The sequence below is a fragment of the Sapajus apella genome, unplaced genomic scaffold (genome assembly GCF_009761245.1).
Source record: "Sapajus apella isolate SASKATOON/1434 unplaced genomic scaffold, GSC_monkey_1.0 scaffold10, whole genome shotgun sequence".
NCBI lineage: Eukaryota > Metazoa > Chordata > Mammalia > Primates > Cebidae > Sapajus > Sapajus apella.
Genome location: NW_022436950.1, coordinates 6,130,976 through 6,148,651, shown reverse-complemented (window position 1 = coordinate 6,148,651; position 17,676 = coordinate 6,130,976).

The window sequence follows — 17,676 nt, the reverse complement described above, 5'->3', positions numbered from 1 at the left end:
TCTTTCTTTCTTTCTTTCTTTCTTTCTTTCTTTCTTTCTTTCTTTCTCCCATTTCCTCCCTCTCTCCCTCCCTTTGTTCCTTCTTTCTTTTCTTTTTTTTTGGCTTCTGACATGAGCACTGGCTTCATGGTGCTGCTCTAAATTAAAACGTGAGGGGATCCATGTAGGAGTATGACCTACTGGGGGAAATAAGCGTTCTGTTTTATACAAGTTAAATTTAAATGACTGTGCAACATTCAACTAGAAATATCAACTGTGGATATGCGAGTTTAGACCTCAGAGGAGTGGTCCTGCCCAGAGGTATAAATCTGGTGTGTTTCAGCATAAAAATGGTATTTAAATCCATAAGAACATTTAAAATCACCTGGGAAGAGAAAAATAGATGGAATAGAAATTAAAGAAAAGCCCAAGAAAATATCATTTTTAAAAACAGAAAGAACCTTGACCCAAAGCTTAGGAATTTAGTATTCAAAGGTTGGAAAGAGGAGAAGAAGCCACAGAATAAGATAGAGTCTGAAATAATGTAACTCAATCAAATAATGTAACTCAGTCACAGAAGTAACAGTCCTTATTTCATCAACTCTGCCATATTCTATTGATGAGATGAAGTGTGGTCCTGCCAGCACCCACAGGGTACAGGGAGACTCAGGGCATGAACATTGTGGGCAGGGATCCTGGGCCATCATAGACTTCTGCCTGCCATTGGCCACTTTTTTTGTGATTATGGCCTCATGCTTTAGGGAAGTCCAGGAGATTTCAGATGTGTTCTAATGGGTAGGAAAGGATGATATTTTTTTATCCCAACTTAGATTTAGAGATTTTGAGAAACTTCACTGCTTGCTTGTTTAATTGTTTGTGTATTTTTGGAGTAGTAGAATTTGCTATATTCTTTTTACCTCCTGGTGTACTCATCCTTCATCTACATGAGTGCTGGCTGATATAGGGAGCATAAAAGCACATTTCCCTTGCCTCCAACTGGTATAATTCTATGGCACATTTTTTGTACCAAACACCCCCCCACCACCACACACTTGTTCCATGGATTACGCCAAGGCTAGACTTTACCTGAGGTCACCTTCTTGCTTTCCTCCTTTCCCTCCCCTTTCCTGCTTCCTCCTTCCCTTACAGGTGTCTCCTAAAGGGTGCCCTCCCTATGGATCATGTCGACCTGAATCTCTGACTCAGGCTGTGCTTCCGGGGAATCTGACCTGATCTGAGACATCCACCTTGTCTCAACAGAGCTGTTGGATGCTCTAGCACAACAATCACCTGCTGGGCTTTGGTACCAGGAAAGTCCAGGTTTGTTTCCTGGCTCTGCCACTTACTAGCTATGTGAACTTATTACTGAATCTCTTGAAGTCACAATTTCTCTACCAGCAAAATGGACATAATAAGGGTAAAAAGATTAAAGAGAGGGTGTGTAAAATATACATCATATAATAAATACTTGAGAAATTTTATCTATTTGTATTATTTCCAAGAGATGAGTATAATAATGAGTATATAGATATAGACATACTTTTCAAGGAAATACATCTTTTAAAACTTTAAGCCCCACACACATGCCTTCTTTCACATCTGAAATAATTATGCGAGCTCTCCAGGCAGTGGCTTTGATTTGTTTCTGACACGTGTGGTAATAGGCTCCATTGGAACATTGCTGCCTCTTTCTGGGCACTGCCTCTGGACCAGTGGCTCCCCGTGGCAAGGCTTCTGCACATGCTAGGTTGCTGAGAGGTCCAAACCCAGCTTCACTTTGGGGACGGGGAGCCAGGTCTGAGAATTCTTTAGCAACTTGCTTTTGTTCGTGTTGAAGCAAATCAATCTAGGCGTTCTGGGCTTCTTCCAGCTGTGCAGCTGACTCACTGCCCTGAGCAAGGAATTAAAGCTCAGATCACGGTAGCCTCCTTCATTAGAGGGCACTCCTGTGTGCGGAGGACAGTGGGCTATCTCACAGGGGAGAAGAAATGTAAATACTTACCCAGGAGATTTCATTTTGTCCCTGTTCCATTATGAATGACCTTATAATCCATGGTAAAGATTTTGAATATGACTCTGGGCAATGGGAAGTCATTAAAATGTTTTAAGCAGAGAAATGACACATCGGATTTGCATTTTAGAAATTCTTGGCTCCAGTGTGGAGAATAGATTGTGAGAAAAGGGGGAGACAGGGAGAGCAAACACAGAACTGTTCCAGCTATTTGGGAGAAAGGCAATGGGGCCCTGAATTAGTGCAATGATTATCGGGATGAATAGAGACTGGAAGAAGATTCTGGAGAGAGCTGGGGAGCAGAGTCAATGGGATTGGCAATTGATTACATGTAGGGGGAAGAGAGAGATCAAGAATCGGGCTACAGGAGGCTGAATGAGAGGATCTCTTGAGCCCAGGAGCTTGAGGCTGCAATGAGCTATGATTGTGCTGCGGCACTCCAGCCTGAGCCACAGAGTGAGGATCCCATTTATGGGCTCCGTATTTGACTGGATTGATGATCAGTCATTCATTGAGATGAGGAACATGGTGAAGTTTGGCTGTATCAAGTTAAGATGCCAAATGGAGATGTCTGGTAGGCAGCTGGCTGTGCAGAGGGAGGAGTAACAGGCTCAAGGCAGCAGGGAGAAGAGAGAGGAGGGGGTGTAGGAGAATGGTCAGATCCACTAGAAGACTACTGGGGAGCACCTCCCTCAGGATGTGGCCAGGCTTCTGTTAGGGCAAGGATGGAAAAGGAACAGTTGCTGAAGCATTTTACAATAGGAGTGGTTTATTAACCATGAAAGGTTTTGTGTGGATTTTCTTCCACAGAGCATGGAAATACTTCGGGGGCAGAAGAGGAGAGGAAAGTTAACTGAGAGAGCATGGAGATGAGAGTACGGCAGAATAAGATGTCCAGAGGGACCCCTAGCTCAGGAGGGTCCAGGAAGAACAAGCAGGTAAATCCTGGGGTTTCCTTAATTGCAAGAATCCCGAAATCACGAGGCACTGGGAGACAGAAGCGTCCCTGTCCACATGAACAGCTCAGCAGTGCCTTTCTCTGGTTCCTCCCCTCTATTTCCAGGGGTCATGAAGCGATATGTCCCTGTTCCACTCACAGTGCTATGGGCTGAACTGTATCCCCTCTAATTCACACTTGGAATTCTTAACCCCCTGTACCTCAGAATGTGACCGTGAAGACGGCCTGTAAAGGGGTACTTAAGTTAAATGAAGCCGTTAGAATGGACCCCAATCCCATATGACTGGGGTCCTTCTCAGAAGAGGAGATGAGCACACGGACACACACAGAGGGAAGAACACAGGGAGACAAGGGGAGAGGACAGCCGCCTGTGAGCCAAGGGGAGAGGCCTCAGGAGAAACCCACCCAGCTGACATCTCGGTTTAGACTTCCAGCCTTGAGAGTTGTGGGGAAATAAACGTGTGTTGTTCTGGCCTCATCTGTGGTGCTTTGACAGCAGTCCTCGCAAACTCATATGCATGGATGCTGGAGGAGGAGTAGAAAAGGAGGCACCCTGTTTGGTTTTGTAAGCCAGAGTGTACACTGCTGGCTGGATGTTCCCATAGGGCTGCCTCTACCCGGCTGGAAACACTGGTCCTACTGCGAGAAAGGAGGCTGTGTCTGCAGGGTCGGATTTGGAGTCAGGAGCCCGCGGGAACCACTGGAGGAGATCCTGGATATGGCCCTGGTTCAAAGTAAGCCTTGGGAGCAATGACGCCTCCCCACAGGGCTGAGCCAGGGGCAAATGAGAAAATGGGCCAAAGTCCTTGATACATGGTGCAGGTGAATAGGGGGCAACTCAGAACAGGGGTTCTTGGCCCCAGCTCCAGCCCACTGCTGGCCAGCCTGTGACCTGGGACAAGCTAAGCAACTCCTCTGTCCTCAATTTCTCCAACTGTAAAATGGGCAGCATAATGGTTTACCTTGGGGATTAAATGAAATAATAACATGTGTGTGCTTAGAATGGTGCCTGGCACCACATAAGCACGAAGGCCAGCACACTCATTCATTTGTGATTCCACACGTAGTCATGAAGCTCCTGGACACAGGCATTGCATCATCTGCTCAGGAGAATACAAAGGCAAAGTTCAAAAAAAAAGCAATACTTTAAAAACCAAAGACTTCTATGGTGTTGCTAATTGCTGTGTAAGTTGTATTATACTTTACTCAATTAGATTTTTAGAACAGCTTCATTAAGGTATAACTTACATAACTTTTTAAAATCTACAGTTCAACGACTTTTAGGAAATGTAAATGGTTACAGTTGTGTAACCGCCATCACAACCCAGTGTTAGAAGACTTCCGTCACCTCTCAAAACTGCAGTCAGTCTCTACTCCCATTCCCATCCGGGCAACCACTCATCTATGGCTTTCTGCTGCCATAGTTTTGCCTTTTCTAGAAATTTCATTGAAATGAAATAACACAACATGGAGTCTGTCCTGCCTGGCTTCCTTCCCTTAGCACAATGTTTTGGGGGTTTACCACGTTGTTGCGTGTATTCGTAGTTTGTTCCTTTGTAATTGCTGAGCGATTCTCCATTGTAGGGATGTACGCTATGTTGTTTATCCATGTTTGTGTTATTTCTACTTTTTGGCTGCTACGAATGACATTGCTATGCACATCCATGTTCAAACCTTTTTGTGGATGTATGTTTTCATGTCTCTTGGATAGATACCTAAGAGTGAAATTACCGGGTTATACCATAAGTATGTATATAACTTTTCAATAAACTGCCAAACTGTTTTCCAAAGTGGCTATGCCAACCCAACTGGATCTTTAATTCCTTCCACACATGAAGTGTGCCATGGTTCTTATTTTACAGTCAGCTCCCTCACTGCTATTACTCACTCGTGCCTCCCCAGAGGGCCCAAGACCATGCGGGAGCTTTGCAGGAACTCACATTCCTACCGACCAGCTGGATTAACACGCTCCCTAGAAATATGTAGCTTGCTTCCTGGGCTGGGCAAGTGTAGTCCTGTCAGAGATTTTTGTGCTCTACAAGAGCATGTGTCTAAAGTAATTGATTTGGTGTCTGATGCACTCTCTCTGAAGAGTGACTGAATTACAAGCTCTCCAAATCCAGCTGATCCTTCACGTGACTGGTTGGGGACCACAAGGAGGACAGTGGGGCTGGGAGGCTCATTTGGAGTGTTCACTTCTTCCTTTTGCTCCACCGTGATAAGAGATTCTGCAACTTTTTTGCAGTCACATCTATTAAAGAAAAAAATTATTCGATGGCCCTTGTGAAAGCATGGTAAGGAGCTCTGAATATAGGCATAGGGACCACTGCAATGGGGTTTTACAGATGGGGAGAGATTAGGTTCAACTCTCAAGATGACATATGCAAGTGGGAATTTATAGCCAAGGAGCACGGTGGGGGCGGTGGATGGAAACCACTAAGGGAAATCTGCAGGGTTAAAAGGGGTTCTGGCTAAACCGACCTACCAGGATTCTACCTGAAGACAGGCCAGGATGATCAGACAGCATCTGGGGGACGGTGTGGGGTGAGGAACCTGATTAGATATCAAGGGCGAACAGGTATTGAAGGTGTAGGATTCTTGTCACACTGATTTAGCGGGTTCTTGCTAAAACTGGGTTTTATAAGAAAGTACTCAGATAAGCCTGGAGGTTTCAGAAGCCTGACTAGTGTTCGGTCAAGCAGGAAATCTTTGCCACTATCAGCTTGAAAATGGTGAGATCCAAAACACAGGAACGTGGCACGTGTGGTGGGAGCTACAAGCGCAGAAGACCAAAAGGGAATCCTTCTGGGTGCCCCCAGTAGTCCAGACCCAGAGTACGGGACTCTGCACCAAGAAAGCCTTTTGCTTGTGTTGCCTTTAGAGAAGAGGAGACCAGCTGGGCAGCACCCCCCTTCCTGCGTTACATGCAGCAGAGACACCTGTATCCTGGCAGTGAGTCCGGGCCATCCTGATGGCTGAGTCCTTGTTCCAAACCAGGACCTGGCCTTTTGGGGCTGTTCTTGCAGGACCCAGTATGCACAGTGAAGGGAAAAGCAAGTGTGGAGGAATGACGGCAAAACCAGCCAGGCCTGATGGGGAGTGTGACGCAGAAGCTGAGCCTCCAGGCTCCCGGCCTGGAGTTCCTCTGATTTCCGGGGCTCCTCTGGTGCCCCTGAGCTCCTGGCTCCCCATCTGAAAATGAGGTCGAACATTCCCCTCCCTGCCTCACAGTATGAGGACCAGTCACATGGTGTGTGAAAACCCCTTGTCACCTGGAAAGGGGCTCTCAGTGGAGGTGTTCTCTGCATTCCTGCAGCCAGAATCAAGCCTGGCACTCCTCAAACCTCCCAGATGACAAGAACCCCTTGGACAGATGCCAAGATGACCCGCCTCATCCCGGGACATGCTCCTCAGTGGGTGCGGGTTGAGGCATGGGAGTCAGTGTTGAAGCAAATTCCTGAGGGTGCCTCTTCTCTGCATCTGGGGAAACATGGACCATTCATCTGAGGGGTTCTCAGGCTTGCCTGCGATGACTTGGGGGAACGTAATAAAGAGAAAGACTCCATTTTTGTGTCTGACCACAGATGGCTCTCAAGCCCTTCTCTTTCCCTCCACCTGGAACCACATCGAGGCAAGTTGATGAGAACATTGATGCCTTCTCCCTGGGTGCGTGGGTGCCCGTGAGGAGTTAAAATCCTGGCCTATGTGCAGGCTCATTTTTTTTTTTAAAGTGAACCTAGCTGGCTCACTTTTAACCACAGTAAGAACCAATGCCCCTGCCATCATTCCTACTTCATTTGCTCAAGCCCCCTTGACTGTATTGAGCCCAACTTGATCTCCCAAGAAAGTCACATTATGTGACCTTTTTCACATCCTAACAATGGAAGGCACCAGTCTCGGCATCCTAACCAATTTTGGATGGATGGGGGTTAATCCTACCCTCCATGGGGCAACTGCACTTCAGGGGGCTTCAAAGGCCAATGGCTAGCCTGCAGTTGATGTGAGTGTCTGGCAGGCAGCCTGGCCATCAGTTTAAAGGCTCCTGGGTGATCCTGGATGATCTTTGGATGCAGTAGGGACTGAGGACGGGGATTTAACTCTCACTTCCCATCCAGTTGATTGTAGCCTTCTTGTAGCTGGCCTTGCCCCAGCCTGGTTAGGGTAGGTAAAGTCCGTGCATTTTTTGGTTACCTTTCTATTCCCAGATCTTAGCACAGTTCACAAAATGCAGGAGCTGCTTAATTGACAGAAAGAAAGGAAAAGGAAGTGAATGCTTAGAAACACTAATCTCCTGTCAGCCAAGTGTACACTAGGAGTCAGGCCTCTGCCACGTCGACACTTTCTCCTATTGTTATTCATTTTGGGGAGCTTTGGGATAAAACTGCAAGTTAAAAATGTAAGGAATAGGACCCCAGCTGAGGGATAGGATTGTCACACCTAGAGCTGTTAAAAAACGCAACAGAGTCCCATGTTGAACTCTAAGCAGAAACTGGACTGGGGATTCTTTAGAAGGGATTGTTAAAATGGGTGGCTTCAAGGTGGAAGGACTTCTAGTCCTGCATTCATCGCTACCAGCTGTTCGTCATGGAAGACGTTCAGTGACTCTTGTTGGGCACTAGATGGCGATCAGGCATCGATAAGGCCAACAACAGCCTCGGACCTGGGACCTGGGCTTGGCTCCTCCAAGCCCTGCCGCCACCCCGGGTGGTGGCCATTGTCATCCTGATTGTCTGCGGGGGACCAGTGAGGCAGGCGGCGGGGATTAGGACTTCACCCAACGGTCATACCCTCCTTCAGCCCTTCCATACGTCAGGTTTTAAATTCACGCGCAGTGACCACCGTCAGCATCCACTGCCGAGGGTGTGGGGCACAGCCCAGGAGCGAGACCAGGAGGCCAGCAGTGGTGGGAGGGCCGTGTGCAGTGCAGCCAGGGACCATGGAGCAGGTCTCTGTGGCTGCTGGACCCTGCCCTACGGGCCTCAGGGAGGAAGAGTTCTTGAAGACCCACAAGGGGCTGTGTGCTCTAAGCCTGCTGCCCAGGCCTACCTTGCAGCCCCCAGGAGGGTTTTAAGGATGCTTCTAACAACACCCATGCCACTCTTACCATAGCCCAAGCACCATTTTGAGCACTTTACACATATCAATGTAGTTAATCCTCACATAAGCATAATGGGTAAGGTCCTAACATCATTGTCATCCTACAGATGAGGAAACTGAGGTACAAGGAAATTACAAAGTTTGTCCAAAGTCATTTGTAGACCAAAAAAAAGAAAAGAAAAAAGAGAGAGAAAGAAATTCTGAGCCCCTCAACCATCTAAATGAACCCTCCTCTCAGCAAGGACATTCCAAAGCTAACCTGTAAAACTAGTTCAGGCCATGATGGGGAGTGGGGATCAGAGATCAGACATGCCTCATTATGCCCTCGTTACAGACAGAACATTTACAATCTATTACTTAGTAGAATTATTGATAGAACATTTGGAATTACTGATAGAACATTTACAATCTATGCTCTCTGAAGCTTGCTACCTGGAGGTTTCACATGCATGCTAAAACTTTGGTCTTCACAACCCCTTGTCTTAACCCAGACATTCCTAAGTCTTTAGACTATAATGTAACTCTTTCAACCAATTGCCAATCAGAAAATCTTTGAATCTCCCTATAACCTGGAAACCTCCCCACCGCCAATCCCTGCAGCTTCCAGTTGACTCACCTTTCTAGACAGCACCAATGCTCATCTTACATGAATTTGATTCATGACTTATGTCTCCCTAAAATGTATAGAACTAAACTGTACCCTGAACACCTTGGGCACTTGTTCTCGGGATCTCCTGAGGGTTGTATGAGCCATTGGTCACTCATATTTGGCTCAGAATAAATCTCTTTAAAGATTTTACAGAACTTGACTCTCTTCATCGACACATTCAACAAGTAGGAGACAGAGATGAAATTACGCCATTTTTTGGGACAATTTCACTCTGTCACCCAGGCTGGAGTGCAATGGTGCAATCTTGGTTGACTGCAACCTTTGCCTCCCTGGTTCAAGCAATTCTCCTGCCTCAGCCTCCCAAATGCCTGGGATTACGGGTGCCCACCACCACGCTCAGCTAATTTTTGTATTTTTTAGTAGAGATGGGTTCTCCCCAGGTTTGTTAGGCTGGTCTTGAACTCTGGACCTCAGGTGATCCGCCTGCTTTGGCCTTCCAAAGTGCTGGGATTATAGGCGTGAGCCACTACGCCCGGCTGCAAAATGTTTAAGATGAATTTTATTACAGTTTTAATCTCAATAAAGCTCATCACTTGAAAAGAAAAACTTGTTACCTCTTCAGGCCTCCTTGGGATGAAGCAACCGACTCCCTCTCTTAGGGTATTTCTGGGTATTTCTATGACAGTCAACAAAAGCGGTCAGATTGCCTGCCTTTGTTCTTTGAGAAATGAGAACTCCCTCAGCCTCCACGGCCTGCAGGTTACATTTCCAACCAGTGACTCACTTCATTGAGGTGAATTCTGTTTCTTGTAACGATAGCAAGTTTGTTCTACTAGTTGGGTCTTGGTGAGAACATTGAGTAGGAACCAGAAAGAACTCTGCAGCCCAGGACAATTAGGTTAAGCCACAAAAGCACTCTAATTCTGGCAAAACCCCTCAAAGGGGCATGCTGAACATGAGTCTTCACAGCCCTCTGGGGCCAACACCATGGCAAAATCACACCACCCAGAAGCCCTTGGCCCCCAGCTGGGACATCCTGGGTTCGGTCTGGCTCCTTGTCTCAAAGGTTCCTGGTTGGCTCAGTAGGGCGCTACACCATCTGTCTGGTCCTCTCCAGGGAGAGCAGGCATGACGTGTCGTGGGCAGCCTCCTGGGCCAGGCCTCCACTGGGAGACTCTGGCTTCCAAGTAAAAATTAAATACATGTTTCTTTTGCTATTGGTGTTATTTGAAAACAAAATATCTTCTTTTCCAAATTAAGTTTTTGAAGCATTGAATGTTAAACTACTGGCAAGATAATGTGAAAACTACAGTATTTAGAAAGGTTTGGGACTATTCTCAGATTTTATCTAAAATGTCACTTTCTTAGAGAAGGCTTTCGTGACCATGCCCTCCCGACCGCTCCATCATTCAGTCAAGACCTTCTGTGATGCCTTCCAGCACCACCATCCTTCCTTCATTGTAATGTGATTATTTGATGTGTGCCTGTCTCCACCTCCTTCTGCCACCTCAGATACACTAAGCTCCATGCCTGTTTTGATAACCAGAGTGGTCAGGAAATGCCTCAAATTACCAAGCATGTGAATTACTTTAAACGAAAGAAAGAAAGAAAGAAAGAAAGAAAGAAAATAAATGAGATGTTCAATTAAAGAAGGGGAAGGAAAATTATCCGTACAGGTGAGGTCCTGTCATATGGTAAGTTGATTAATTAACTACAGAATGGCATGTGCACCCAACGGACTGTGGTGCAGTCATTAAAATTCGGAAGTATTGGTTGACTAAGAAAGATGTTCATAAGAAGCCTTGTGAAATAAGCAGTTTTGTAAAGCAGTCAATGATTTCATGAAAAATACAGCAATGTGCATAAGAAAGAAAAGTTTGGAAGTAAAAATTGATAATGTCAGGAGCAATGACATCTGCAGGGGAGAAGCTGGAGAAGGAACTCCCAGCTGAGTGCCTGCCATTTCCTCCTCTCCCTGAGCCCCATCTAGGTCACGTTTCCCAGCCTCATTTGCAGGTAGATGTGGTCATAGCTGCCCCTTGTCAGTGTCAGAGGTGATGTGGACCACCTCCAGGCTTGATCTGCTGACACTCCCCATGTCCCAACCTCTGTATTCTTTTGCCATCTGCTGGCTGGAGGTTGATGTCCAAGGAGACCTTGACTTTGGAAGCACATGGCAAAGGTGGCATAGCTACCAGCATCGTGAAACCCTGAGCAACTGCATGAAGAGGGCTTTGCATGGCAGCAGCACATACACCAGCCTAAACCTGCACCTGACTGGGGCTAGGGCAGTATCTAACAGGCCATGGCAAAGGAGGGTGAAGCTAAGGATGGAGTCAGATGGAGAGACAGGGACGTTGAGGTTGCTGGGAATGTGTTTCAGAGACTCATCTTTTCAGGCTTCTCCCAGTTCAGCGCTGTGACAGAAGCCTCGCTCCTTCTTGTAAAGGATCTGATTGTTTCTGAGCTCTGTCAGGACTCATCTGCCTTTTCCACCATGGAGCAAGCTCCCTTCCCATGACCTCAGGTGGACTCCACAACCTTCTAGGCACATCCAGTTACTAAAGCAGTCTCATGTAGTTACAATTCAGTCTTGTCCAATTTAAAAGTTTCAGTCTCATATTTGATCTAAAGCCCTCTGGGCAGGCTGCGCTGGTGGCTGTCATGGTGTGGAATGAAGGGCACTATGTCTGGCCTCCTTTTTCCTGGCCTGGGGCTGGGGCATTAAAGAGGGAAAGAGGAAAATCTATCCCCTGCTCTATCTCTATGTGGCAATTGGCTGTGCCCTTTGAGAGAAACCATTGCTCCCTTCTGTGGCAATCCCACCTCAGTGGCAACAAGGTGCTGGTCTTGTGACTGAGGTTGATTTTCTGTCCGCGTGAAGCAGCCATGCATTTCCTTCCGCAGCAGGCATCCTGCTCTGGCTCTTACGTGGGAACAGTGCTTGGGCACGGGAGCTCTGGCCCAGGATGTCCACTCTACCCTGGATAATGATGGATCTTTCCTACCCTGGCACTCTCTCCCTTAGTCAGTGGTATGCAGGAGTCAGCTTGGACCAGCTCATAGGAGCTAACGATTAGATTTTTAGGAATTTTGTGAGCAGATTGATATTTCTTTGGTGGTTTGAAATATGTCATGCTGGGAGTATTTGCACCACAGGAATTGGCAAAAGCTGTGCACCAGGACTGTTGTTTTCTACCCAGAGAACTGGTTATTAAAAATTTATTAGCACACCGCTGATTTTCTCTGTGGGGTGAGTGGCTCAGCTACTTTCAAACAAGAGACAACCACTACTGTCAAAGAAAGAGGGGACTACTTGGTGTCTGAAACCAAAAGTTGAGTATATTGTCCTGTAAGCAAGGGAGGACTGTGTTGTTGAACACCTGAGTCTCTCTGAAGAAGCAAACTGCTGACTTTATATAGGGTTTTGAGAACGATGATCTTCAGGGATTGGATGTGAGTTGTCCCGTAGCTGTGATATTGTGGCTACTAGGATTTAGCTGTTATTCATTGGCTGGCTTTTAGAGGTGCAGCTATTGATGTGAAGATGCTGCTGATTGATTGGAATGGCTTTAAAACTGATCATGGTGGTTACTAGTTACTACCATCAAAGAACAATCTGTTCTTTCCTTCCTCAGATTTGGAGTATAGGAAGTCACCATTCTCTGACCTAGCGATGGGATCTTGGATCTTAAAGGAAAGGATGTTTAAGTGGTGGTCCCATGGAGAGATGAGGGGCAATATATGGAGTTTTGTTCTTTAAACTCAGTGTTTGCTGCACCAAAAGCAATCAGCCTTTGCTCTTCTAGAGCTTCTCTCAATGTCCAAAGCCTCTAACTGGTTTGGCTTCTCTTTTCCATGGGGCAGAGGGAGTCCTACTGGTGCTGAGAATCGGGTCTTCTCTGATGGCCGTGCTGGGGAGTGGTGACCATTTGTAGGACTGTCCAACTTCAGGGAAGATGCTGCATCCTCCAGTAACTTCTGCAGGGCAAAGAAAGATTTCACCAGTATATCACACCCTCCTGTTTAGTTCACATAATGGTTCTCTCTATGGTTCTCATTCCCCAGTTTTCATTCATGGAATGTTTTTCTGTGCATAAAGCTGAAAATGGTCATCTTTTAACTTCTCACCTGTCACTCTGGGGCAACATTGATTACTTGATCAAATCAAGAATATAGAGCTTGCTTAAGGCTAAAAGCATTTCTTTTGAAGCTTTGGATCCTATATTTAAAAGTACTAAAAGTAAACACAACTGTGGCCCGTTATGTAGATTCAACCATCTTATAAAAGATCACATACAGCCAGTGTTTACCTAAGGGCAGCAAAAACAGCAATGTTGCAATTAATTATTTAGGCAATAGCATCTCTGAGAGTTGCTTAAGTGATATTTATGATATTTTGCCATGGCAACTATTCTTGTTTTGAAAATTATTAAAAATCTATCAAACTGCAATAGTAATGTACTTCTGGTTTAAAAATTGCATTGAGCTAGCATCCCCGGATACAGCCTCTCCCAATGAACTGATAAAATTCCTGTTGAAGATGAAGAAACTGTAAGTATGGCAGCTTAGTCGTGGGCTGGCTGGACGCAGAGGCCCTCGAGCAGAAGGATCACACCAGAAAGGACAGCTGTGCAGGCCCAGGTGTAGATGAGATGCAATTTTCTACACAGTGTGTTGGCTGCCTATTGCTTCTATAACAAGTTGTCACAAATTCTGTGACTTAAAACAACAAAATTTATTATATTATAGTTCTGAAGGGAAAAAGTCTAAAACAGGATGGCAGTGCTATATTCCTTCAGGAGGCTCTAGAGGAGAATCTGCTTCCCTGCCTTTCTGGCTTCCAGAGGCCACTTGCATTCTTAGGCAGGAGAGCCCTTCCTGCATCTTCAAAGCCACTCCATTGCATCTTCAGATTCCCCCTGCCCCTCACCTCTGTGTCTGTTTTTCATATTTTCTTCTTCTAGCTCTGACCTTCCCGCTTCTCTCTTATAAGGACTCTGTGATTACGTGAGCCCACCCCAATAACACAGGTTAATTTCTTCATCTCAATATCCTTAAATCACTATGAGCAAAGTTCCTTATCTGCTGTGTAAAGCAGCACATTCATAAGCTTTGGAGATTAGGATGTAAACATCTCTGGGGAGCCAATAGCTCACTTCACACAGGTTCACATGTATGTTCTGGGAAACATCAGGACCTCCTGGGAATCGGGATATGTGAAGATCAGCTTTGAATTCATGGGATAAGTGGGGGACAGAGCAGGTATAGTGTGGTCCCCATAGCCTGCATGAGCCTTGAAGTTTTTATTGCAGGGAAGAAAGGATTTTAGAAACTTGGCTTGTCTAGCACTGACAATTCCTGACCTACAGGATGGCTTGGAAGGACCATAGTTAAAAGATGTGAAACATAGAGGCATTGTTATGACTCTGATATCCCTCTCAAACTCCTATGTTGCAGCCCTAACCCCCAATGTGACTGTATTTCAAATAAAGAAGTAATTAAGATTAAATGAGGTCATAAGGGTGGGTTCTTATCCAATGGGATTAATGTCCTTGTAAGAGACACCAGAAAGCTTCCTCTCCTTCTCCTCTGCTTGTGCACAAAGAAAATGTCATGAGGGCATATAGGCACATGATGAGAAGGTGGCCATCTTCAGTCTAAGGGGAGAGCCCTCACCAGGCACCAATGCTGCCAACCCCTTGATCTTGGACTTACAGTCTCCAGAGTTGTGAGAAGATAAACTTCTATTGTTTAGGCCACCCAGTCTCTGTGATATTTTGTTAGGGCAGCCTAGCCAACTAAGACAAATGCCTTTTAGACTGTTTAGGAAGTTGGAGTGCCTCATACTGCCCTTCAGCCTGGAGAATGTGCCTGCCACGTTCCAGGAGCTGGGCGGGTTACAATAATACTCCCTCTTATTCTCCTAGCCTCTCCTCAGGTACACCTTTATTCCACTTCCAGGAAACAAAAGCAAAAACAAAAACAAAAAAATACCTCTTTGCCGTGATCCATGCAGTCTGGGTGTTTGTGCGAGGCCAGGCTAGGTCTCAGGCACGTGGTCACAGGCCACTGACACCATAAAAACATCCAAAAATTGCAGAGGTTTTTCAGCTCCTACACATCTTTACATTTCCCTGCCCCAACAGCCCAATTTGGCCAATTTGTTTCCTTCAAAAAGGAAATAGGGGCTTGCCTGGTCTGTTGGCATTAACATTTCCGAAGACCTAAAGAAGCTCTTTACTTGGGCTGGCTTAGTCTGACCGAGCATTATCGAAACACGCATTTGAGCTAAATTTGTATCAGGTGAGCTGTACACAGAGACAGATAGAAGGAATAAAACTCAAAACCATCACCAACCAATAGCCAGAGTTTCCATCAACTCCTGCAAGGCCCATCTTAATAGGCCTTCGGATAAGGTCTCTGTTCTATTCTCATTCACCACATTAGTCTACTCTCTACCTTGTCCCAGAATATTCTTTCCCAAATGTAAACAATTCTCTTTTCCTCCTCCTTAAGATCTTTTAATGGCTCTAGTTTGTCCCAAGGATAAAGTTCATGCTCTTTTACCTGGTGGCATCAAAAGCCCTCCCTGAGCACTCTTTTCTGCCTTTGGGTCCTAGCTCCCCTTCTCATACTCCTGAGTCAGCCCTGCCCGATGTGCCTGTTCCGTGTCCCTGTGTCCTTGTAGGTTCCTTCTCCTCCACGTGACATGCTCTCACCCACCCTCCCATCCTGGAAGAACCCACCTTCCCCCACAGAATTTCTTTTGCTTGAAACCCATTTTGCCCAGGCCCTGCCAAACAGGAGCCACTGTCATGGTAAAAACAGGAGCTTAAGTAGATTCTTGATCCAATTAATAGACACTCATTCTCAGCAAAGTTGCACATAAAATTTATGTAATTGTTTCATGCAAGATAAAGCACTATCTGTGACCTCTTGCTAATCATTTCCACCTCTGATTTCCTATTTTGGTTTCAAATGCATAAGTTAGTTTAGGGAAGGGCTTACATGAAGACCCACTGCTGGGGCACAGACACCTGGAGGTGACATTGTTCAGACTACGAAGAGTTATCTGAGGTCTATGTGGCTGATTTTTAAGTTGGTGTTTATCAAAGCATTTCTAAATTATCTCACTCCTCAAAGATTCTCTAAGGAGGCTGGGTTATAAAATGGCCAAGGTCTTTTATTTCAGTGGTCTAGCTTTGGGCCATAATAAAATGTGAGCTGGTGTTTAAAGAGACTTGCGAGGAATATAGGGATGGAAAATGAGTTTCATCATAAAACTATTCAGTCGTTCTCTGTGGTCCCATGATCATCAAGGCCAACTTCTCCATCAGGACAGGGAGCTCATGGCTCAAAGCCCATGATACTTTTAGGAGCCCACAAAAATGTTTCAATTTCTTCTAAAACCAGAAGAAAAAAATGAACTTTTAGGGTGAAAGATGTTTTAATTTTTTCTCTCATCAAAAATAAATGATAAATGTCAGAAACGATATTAGTTTGCTAGGGCTGCCAGAACAAAAGACCACAGACAAGGTGGCTTAAACAGCAGAAATGTACTTTCTCAGGATTCTGGAGGCTGGAAGTCTAGGACCCAGGTGCCAGCAGCGTTCACTCCCTTGGGACACCTCCCCTTGACTTGTGGATGGTGTTTGCTTGCTGCTTCTTCCTTAAGTCATCCTCTGTGCACATGCACCCTTTGTGTATATTTTTGTATCCGAATTTCTTCTTTTTATAAAGACACCAGTCTTTGAATCAGGACTCACCCGAATGTCCTCTTTGTGACTCAGTTCCCTCTTTAAAGACCCCATCACCAAATACAGTCACATTCTGAAGTACTGGAGATTAAGGCTTCAACATATGAAATGTTGGGAAACATAATTTAGCCCATATCAGGGTCTCCAAAAATCTATTATTATGGGAGGGACCTGCAAAGGCAATAGGATTCACAAAAATTGTAGCATTGAAACCGCCATTGCAAAAATTGTAACACTGAGAAATTCTGACAGAAAAAGAAATCTTATCTGACCAACTCCATCTTGGCTTTGACTTCCAAACTGTCCTTGGTCATTCCTAAGCAAGGACCAAGCTAACTTTGAGAGTAATTTAGTTTATGGTTCAAATGACAATAGTTCTTCCCAAAACTCAACTGCCTCTGTAACACTAATGAAAAGTCACCAGGTGAGGAGAATGAGAGGGGCCTGAATTCCACTAAGATGTAGGCATAGTTAAACAATTACCAGCCACTATTCCACAGGTCATAAGATTTGTAACTTCCCTGATTATCCCTGTCAATTACATCAGTGTTGTATAATCTGAGATTGCTCTTTTGAGATGTCTTTTCAGGCTTTTGCACTTTTGAGGACTGGATGGCACCACTTGGATCCATGACTTTTGACTCAACTGGTCCTATGGTCCCCACCCAGAAGTGGACTCAGTGCATGTGGACCATTTTCCACACCCCTATAATTGCATGCCCAACCAATCAGTAGAACCTATTCCTTAGCCCCATGCCTGCCAAACTATATTTGAAAAACCCTAGCCTCCAAATTCTGGAGGAGGCTGATTTGAGTAATAATAAAACTCTGTTCTCCCATTTGGCTGGCTCTATGTGTATTAGACTCTTTCTCTACCGCAATTCCCCTATCTTGATAAATAGGCTCCATCTTGGCAGCAGGGATAGAGAATTTATTGGGCAGATACAGTGTGGTCCTGGTGACAGTAGATTAGGTTGATTTTCTGCATGGAGGAAAATGGAACGAGAAAGTGTCCTGGCAGTCTGTGGAAATTCAGAATGGTTAAGCCAATGATAGCAAGGATTCTACTGCATTCACTAGCAGGAGCTCCATCTTCTCCTGTCAAACCCACTGTTGGCTGAAACTCAAAAACATATAGAATCAATAAAGCATGTTACAACAATTCTTACTTAACTTTCTTCTTAAGAGGCCTAACTTTTACCAGGTAATCAATTAAAAAAATTTATACACTGGATTCATTCAACAAACATAGAATTATTTG